Consider the following 9,025-nt stretch of genomic DNA (forward strand, 5'->3'; position numbering starts at 1 on the left):
GGTAGAGTGTGCAGAGAGAGGAGCCTCCGATTGGGCAGAGGAGACCAAAACAACTGGCGCGACGTCATGGTCATGAACCGTGGGATGTGGAGCTCAGCCTCACCTCAACTCAACAAGACACTACACACCAGAAACAAGAGTTGACAAGAAACACACACACACACACACACGCACACACACACCCACACAGACGGTAATTGATTAGTATTCTTAGTTGTATTTAAATTGGACATGAACCTGCTCTTTTTGACCTTAAATATTTACTTAAGGTCAAAAAGGTGTTTAATTAAAATCTGTTCTGAAACTGAACTTTTTTTTATGATTATATTCTATGCTACTTAAAACTCATTTGGTGTTTCCTCCGCTCCCTTTTTTTTATTTTATTTTATTTTATTTTTAAAATGTGTTTCCCCATTCTTATTCTCAATGATCTATCCTGGCCCTTTGTGAGCTGTATGTGTCACATTTAGTGATTCTTTGTGACGTGTTAGTGTATTTATTTGAAACACCGTGTGTTACATTCTATGTGAGGAAGTGCTACACCAATGAAGTTGACTGACTGACGTCATACATGCGGGTATTTTGACACGACTATACTGTCATTCCCCCATGTGTTATTTCATGTTTGCACTCAATGCAACATGATCAGATTTTAAAAATACAATGAAGACACTTGCTTTTAAATATAATGCAGCACAAAAACATAGGAATATCCGAAATGTAACTGTTTCCTATCTATATTTGGCATATAGTACGTATAGTATATTATGTTTGTTTTGCATCATATTCTGGTTTTACATGTATGTATATGTAATGGTGCAGGGCGACCTTTTCTCTGAGTGACAGCTCTCTCTCTCTTTTTAAACACAGCAGGAAGACAAATGCAGCCAGACCCGAACCCGTTCATAAATCCCCTGACTTAATTCCCCACGAATTGACACATGAAGCACACGTGTGGCCGCTGATTTACAAGGGGCTCATCTCATTCAGCTCATTGGCCGCTGTACCACGTGAGCGCGCGTGCACGCATGTATGTACGCACGCACGCATGCATGCATGGCTGTGGCGTGCACCTCATACGTGACATGACCGCGCGCGGCAGTTGAGTGTTGTTTTTTTTGCACCGCAGCCGCACAGATTGATGTGGCCGCTGCTTGTGGCTGCGTTATTAATGGAGCACAAGAGTTATATCAGCCCGAGAAAAATCCAGCCAAACTGCCCGAGATTGAACAGCTGTGGAGGCATAAACCAAAGCCTGGAACCCAATCATCCACACTGTCGCGACGTTACAGCGGCAACAAATTCACTCTTTGGTCTGTTAGGTTGTACTGGAGTTATGTTTTTGTATTTTTGTAAGAGCTGCAATGTTTGCTCACGGTGCTTTTTCTCATATCTGAACATGTGTGAGGTCGGAAGCGAGTTTTTACTGTGATATATGCACGCACAAGCCATTTTATTAGGCACACCTGTGCTATAGTGCCTACTATCGAATGATTGAGTCGCATGGCTGCAACTCAGTGCAAGGTGGCGTTCAAATTGTGACAGTGGGTGATGAAAAGGTGATTTAAGTGACTTTGAACACCAAGGAACCGCTGATCTTTCTGGGATTATTGCGCACGAGCATCGCTAGGGTTTACAAAATAAAATCCCCCTGTTGATACCAGAGATCAGAGGACAGCGGTCATCAGGCACAAACACGTCATAAAGCTGATACAGCAGCCGCTTTATGTGTTATCCTTTATACCTAATAAAGTGACCAGTGAGTGTATTTCATGATACATGTGTGTTTTTTCATCTTCTTTTTTTTAATAAACATATGATGATAGTGGTGTCTGTTCCCTGAGCTGCATTCCAGTCCATCATAAATAAACTTTCAGCACCGCGGACAGCTCCACTCACCCATTGATCACTAAACCAACCCTTGAATAAAACAATCCTGCACAGGATCGCAATGCGCACTTACTCCTCATTGGCTGGCACCGTGTACCACCTGACTCCTCCCCCCTCCTCCTTCTCCTCCTCCAAACGGAAGCCTCTGTTTTTTTCCTCCTTTTTTTTTTTTTTTTTTTTTCCTGTGTGAATGAACGCAGGCTTCTTAAATTCGAGCAACATAAGTAGGGACACAGTATCCTTTCCGGTCAGTGTAGCCACATTGTAGGAAACAATCAGAGGCTGCAGAGCTCATTCAAGCTGAATGACCACACTAGACGCCATTCGTCTTCATCATTCACATACCTTAAGTACATCTCGGTCCATCCAAAGAGGATTGTGTTTCCCCCCTGATTTAACGTGGAGCTTTTCCTGCTTTGTTTTTTCCCCTCAGTAATTTAATCAGATGCTCTTAAACCTCCATCTTGGTAATCTTTATCCACACCACAGCTAATAACTGAACTATGGATTTGGCTTAATGTTTCTTTCTTTTTTTTTTTCTTCTTACTCCAAACAAGTTTTTCAAAAAGCATAGAGAGATAATTCACAGTGACATGAAGTGCATTTACTGAATTATCAAAATCTGTGTTTCCTAACATTCTCTTGAGTTAATTTCAGATTTGTGTTGCCACATTATTATCATTATTTAACTGATATCACATTCACTAAATTTCGAAGTTCTATAGTCCTATAGTATAAATGTGTTAATCAATGCAAACATATAATCAATGCAAATATTGTGTTTTTGTGTGTGTAACTTTGTTGCTCCTCCTAGTGGTGGGAAAGGCTATGACGACTTAAATTGTTATTGCCCCTGTCTGAGAAACAAAGATAAACACCTTTACTGTGTGTTGAGGTGCTGGTGCAGATGGCACGTGAAGAGTCAGACCTGTGTTTCAAAGTACATGTATGGTGGATGAAAAGAGAAAGATAATAGATAAAGGGGTGGGAGGCGATGGAAAGTGGAAAGTAATGAATTACATTTACTTGCGTTACTGTAATTGAGTAGGTTTTTTGTATACCATTTTAAAATTTGTAGTTTTACTTTTACTTAAGTATTTTTTTTGCAAGTACTGTACTCTGCTAAGTTTTAAATCACGTATGTTACATTTTTTTTATCATGCACCCGAAACTTGTGAGGCAGTGAATGACGAGGACAGACAGGTGAATGTTGAGGACAGGTGAATTGGCACTAATTAAGGTCCCTGAGTGAGTGAGAAAGTGAAAGCATTTGTGACCTTTGACCCATTTTGACTGTTTACATATTTTATTTTGTCAGCATTTTCATTTATAAAGGTTTGCCTTTAATTAAAAACAATTTATGTGAGATTTGTGTCCCATTTTCCTTTTTGCACGACACAAGAAAAAACCCCAACCTTGTTAAAATAGTAACTAAATAACTTAGTAAACTTAGAGTACATTTTACACAAGCTACTTTTTACTTTAACTTAATCCATTTTTGGACCAGTACTTTTTCTTCAGTAGAATATTTCAGTACTCTTTCCACCTCTGCCTTAGCTAAAATAAATAATAATAATAATAATGTCATTATATGAACATGCATGACAACAAACAAAACTGCCAAATGCAAAATAGTAACTCTGCAAATATAAGTAACCTTTGAAAGGCAAAGACAAACAACAACTCTCTAATTTCTTCTTATATGTAGAGATTGTACATTTCCTTCGGTTTAAATATGGCTATTATTTTCCTTCAGAAACAGGGAGTTTTAGGGTTATGAATAATATGTTTGTCAGGAGTGTTGCAGCGCTTACTGTTTTCTTTACTGATGTACCTTAAGAAAAAAATAAACAAAAACAAAAAAAAGCAGGGAAATATAACAGCTCGTTGCACAGTTGCAGAGTCAGCACCACTTTTCTTTCCATCTGTTTTGCTACTGGACTGTGTTTGGATCAAAGTGACAAGAAGGCAGAACAAAATGTGGAGCGAGGCAAGAGGCAAAGTGAGCAGCTTGCTTAGGTGAATAGAAGAGGTCACGTTCTTATTCAATATTTATTTATATATTTATTCAACATATTTATTTATTTCGGTTAATACTAGTCCATTAAAGTACATTTAAAAATGTGTGGCCATTCTTTTACCAAACTGCTTATTGTGCTTTTTGTAAGTAAAAAGCACCTTTTTAAATGTTTCACTTGAGCCCCCGCCCCCTTAAATCTGTGCATGCTAATATAATCGTACATATTATATTGCAGGTATGAATTCTTTATATAATAATACAGCATGGTGATAACATGATAACAGTATGTTTATTTGCAGACTACGTTGAGGAACTTGCTTGAGGATTCCTATGATCCCCATCGCGTTATGTGAAACAGATTTGTACCATAATTGTATGATTTAATTTTGGTTAAATACGGTTTAATTTGCCTCTTTATTGAAACCCTAAATGCCTCAGGTGACTCATAGATTAGATACTGGATGGAAAAAGATTAAAGCAATCACTTTAAGAGTTTAAGAACCTCACTGCTAAAGTGATGCTGTTGCAGGATCCCCAGTGGTTTCTAATGAATGCCTTTCATCTCATTCATAACACTGCAGCATTAGTGAGGCATACTGAGATCAATATTTCCACTCTGACAGTTGTAAAAAAAAAAAATAAAAAATATCACTGCGGTACATTAATTCACCCACAAAACAAATAAAGAAATAAATAAGACAAGGGCAGCGGTGACAGAAAACACAGAAAAACTAATTTAATATATTAAAACATTTCATTTTCACCAAAAAAAATCCAAGGTCACCTGTCGCCATTGTGCCAGAAATGAATCACACATGATTTATTCATTTGAGTTGTATGGGCAGTGACTCCAGTGCGAAACGTGCCCCGCAGCAGCATTCTGCACCTGTTTTCCTTCCAATTGCTCCTCTAATGTCACAGATACCTGAATCCAGACAGGCTTTTAGACGTGTCACACCTGACAGAAGAGCCATTTGTGGTGAGCTGGAGATTTACCGGCAATCTGGCTTAAGTGCCACACTCAAGGGCATGATGGCACGATATACAGCATGGGATTCTGACTCTCAGGTTTCAAATGTATCTCCATGGGCAGAGTGATGGACCACTGCTGCGTGGCGCCGTTTGTAAATCTGTCATTTGTGATGTGAAGCGCGGGCACGTGTGGGCAGGAAATTCCCAACGTAATTGGTCTGTCTGCCATGTTACCTTACAAGTGTGTTTTATGGCCAGAAGACTTGAGTGTATCAATCCAAAAGTAAAAGCTGTGTTTTCTGAACACAGCTTTTTTTTCTGTGTTTTTCAAAAGACAGACATAAATGTGTCTATTTATTTATTGTTTGTTTATATGATTCCTTTACTTGATCTTATCTTACAGACGTTCACTGACCTGTTTGCTTTTTTATTGCTGTTGTTCATCTGTGTCTTTGAGGTGCAACATATTGATTCTTTCGTTTTGTGACTGTGGTTGAGGGTAAGCTGCAAAATGAATTGCACTCCTGCTGTCAATAATATTGTCAGAATCTCAATCTATTTCTTAATAACACCAATGCCATGACGGGCACTTTGAGCTCTGCAGGTTTTATCCTCTCATTGTGTGTGTGCATATCTGTTTACAACCAAACAAAGACAAGTTACAAGGTTAATAGAAAAGTTCAAACCATACAGAAGTACTGTACAGCATCACCTGGGTACTCTACTGTGTGCAGTCCAGCCACTCTGATGATGGTTTATTTCAAAGTCTGACACCAGCTGCATTGTTCTCCTTTTGCTGCTCTTGGATCTTTTATGGTGTGTAACCCATTAGGCCATCCCATCATCCACCTGCAGATGAAACCCCCCCCAAAAAACTCCACTTCAGCCAACTCTTGCAGCTGGATGCAGTTCAGTGAAATAAGATGAATATAGTCCTACATCTCTAACATCTCTCACGAGTGCGATAAAACCCACAGTAAGTTAAATTTTGCTCTTCTACTGAGTTACATTAGAGCCTTAATTTAAAACAAGACTAAGGGTTGTATGTGGCTAATGCTAGTTACTGGTATTTATGCTCACACTGACTGCCTACATGCTGATATAATCAACTCAAGCAGGTGGAGTATGTTTGTCATCTTGACTTAATTTAGCTTGCTTGGTTAAGTTAATTTAAAAAAATGTAAATCTGAGGCTGAGGTCATTAGTGTTTGATCATAAACCAAAGCACTGGAGAGGTGCTAAGTTTGTCTTGGTCCAGTGTGTAACATTTAGGAGGGTTTATGGTAAGAAACTGAATTCACTCCCCATATGAATGTTTGTATAAGTGTATAAATGGTTTAAAACAAACAATATTCTTGTTTTTAAAGCTTCAGGATAGGCCTGCCATTTCTACAGCCGCCTACAAGGACAAAACAGCATTCTGAGGTTTACCATGCAAACGAAGAAGAACGGCATCCTTTCAGGTAAGTGAAGGCCACCGTAGTTCTCTAAGGAGAAGTCTCTTAAATGTGGGGTGGATATAAGTCACCTTTGGAATGGACAGGCCTATAAAAACACCATCCACTCATATTGAAGTTCCTGAACAAATTAACTGGATCGTGATACATCAATCAAACTGCAATCTGACCCCCCTCCCCCTATGCGTGTAGTGCCGGAAGTTACCGATGCTGCGCAGTGGTCGTTGTGCGTTCTTGTGCTCTGGAAGTCTACTTTTGAATCTAAAATGTACCCTGCTTGAACAGTTTTTCCAGGATATCCAACCCTAGCTTTAATACTGTAGCTATTCATACTTAGCTTTAAGGTAAACATGAATATATGAACCTACATTTGATCTACTTCATGGTTGTTAGATGTGGAGATATCAAATAATCACCAGGGCAAATGTGTCTGTGAATGTGAGCTGATGCTACATTTTTAAATGAGTATTGTGTGTCTTCCTCTCGAGTCTAATGGCAGATCCTCTGTCCCATCACTGCCTCTTATCAAGTTAGTGTACTGTACCTTTCATTTTGCCTTGAATTTCTGATCTAGTAAAAGCCATGATGCAGTTCTTGACACATGACCCCCAACCACCACCTGCTTCTGTAGCACTTTGAGTGCCAGTGAAAACTCCACCTGTGTGTAACCTTTAACAAGACTAATGACTAATAATTTGGCTAAGTGCACACTTTACTTCTGGCCGGTGTAGTCAGTCATCTTCAGCCAGCCTTTGCCAGTAGAAAACCTTTCTTTAGCTTTAACACCTGATCGCTGTGACTGCAGCGGAAAGAGCCACTACCTGCTGCATTCATTTAAAATTAGCTACCGCTGCATGTAAAATCTCTTGAGCATAGTGTATGAGTTGTAAAACCATCAGTTGGTATTAGTTCCTTGTGCTGCACTGCAGCTCCCACTCAGATAATGAGAATGTAGAGAGTATGTGACTGAACCTGAAAAGCTCCTTGTAAAGTGAACCTGTTAGCCATTCATTATTCATGGTGATAAAGCGTTACCATGACTCTCTGTCTACTTGGGAGGACCTTACGAGATTGGCACAACTCCTTAAGTGTCTGCGTCGGCTGCCAAGTGTTTGATGGCCTGAAACAATGAGTCCAGCATTTGTTAGGGGATACACGCGGAGCATATCAACTGCACTACTGTCTACCCTGTGCAAATGTAATGTAAATGGTCATATGTTTGTCTTGATGACCACTCAAAGCATTACAGTTCGGCCATTCACCCATTCACACCCATATTCATGTAGCGTACCCATTCACACACTGACTGCACAGCCGCCAGAAGCAGCAGAGGACACATAGGCATGAGGAGCATACCTACAACTTTTCAACTTTCTGTTGGAAAGATGTCTTGCTCTGAGTCACAGCCACCAAAGCAAGAAAAAACAAAAAAACTACTCTTGACAGATGGATGATGTTGCTTGGCAAGCTTGAATAGTTGTGTAAGTCACTGTTAGTTTTGGCCAAATTTTGGCAGATGTTCATACAGATTATAAAAAACACAAAAACAGCACATTAAGCAATTTTAACAAATTCCTCTGTTGACTTTTACAAAAATGATAAATGACCATTAGTCCAAGACTGAGAGTGTGTGTAACAGATAGTCAGTACCTTTACATGCACAGTTTACTTGATAAACAACTTGGACAACTTGCCAAGACTGACTATACATGCAGAGGAGGAAACGATTCATTGTATGTATGCTGTATGTTTGACTCCGCCTTCGTAGGTGGCACTGTTTCTGTCTATAAGCTACTTGGCATTGAATCACTTTCCTGTTGACCTTTATGTCACAGAAAAACAAACAGTAAACGGCAAGATGGACAGTGAGGTGGATCGTGCTGTATGTTTCAGACCTGCTGTACATGTTAATTGTGATAAAAATTAGACGGAGCATGGCTCTTGTGGTTGCTGTGTTGTCCAAAGAAAGACCATATGATTTCCGGCAACATTACTGCAGTTTATACGTCGTCTCCTTCTATTTCCAGGTCAAAGACTGGGGCGGAAATTTTGGTGCATGCACGGAACGCCAAGTCCGACTCCAGTCCGACTAAGCAGGAGTGCAGGAGTAATCAGACTATGAATCACATTATCCCGGTATGTTAGTCCGACTAAGACTAGCTCAATTTTAGTTGGACTGACTTGTTTACATGACATTAAGTAAGCCAAATTACTGACTTAGTCCGACTAAAATTTGACTTTTAACATGCATGTAAACACACTAGGTGGCATCTAGTGGTGAGACTGCAAATTGTGCTTCTGCTTATTGATGCAAAACACGCGTTGTTGCTAGTTTGTCTGTTTGGGCTGCTGTAGAAACATAGTAGCGCACATTGGCGGCCTCTGTAAAGTCCATATAGGAGGTTTATCTAAGTTTATATTTGTTTTTTCTACAAAAAACTATTTTTTTTAAATTATTTTAAAACAGTTATACACTTATACAAGCATTACATTTATACAAACCTGGACCTGTTTAAATCCTGTTTGACATACTCATAATGGTAGATATTAACCTCAAATGTGAAGCTTTTGACTTTTCATGTCCTTTTCATGTCCTCTTCACACCTGGTCTGTTAATGTAAAGTATGAACTGTACTGAACTGAACTGTAAGGATATGTTACTTCTTTGTTCCCAGTGATCACGCCT

Source organism: Solea solea, chromosome 19 (assembly GCF_958295425.1).
Source record: "Solea solea chromosome 19, fSolSol10.1, whole genome shotgun sequence".
NCBI classification, from domain to species: domain Eukaryota; kingdom Metazoa; phylum Chordata; class Actinopteri; order Pleuronectiformes; family Soleidae; genus Solea; species Solea solea.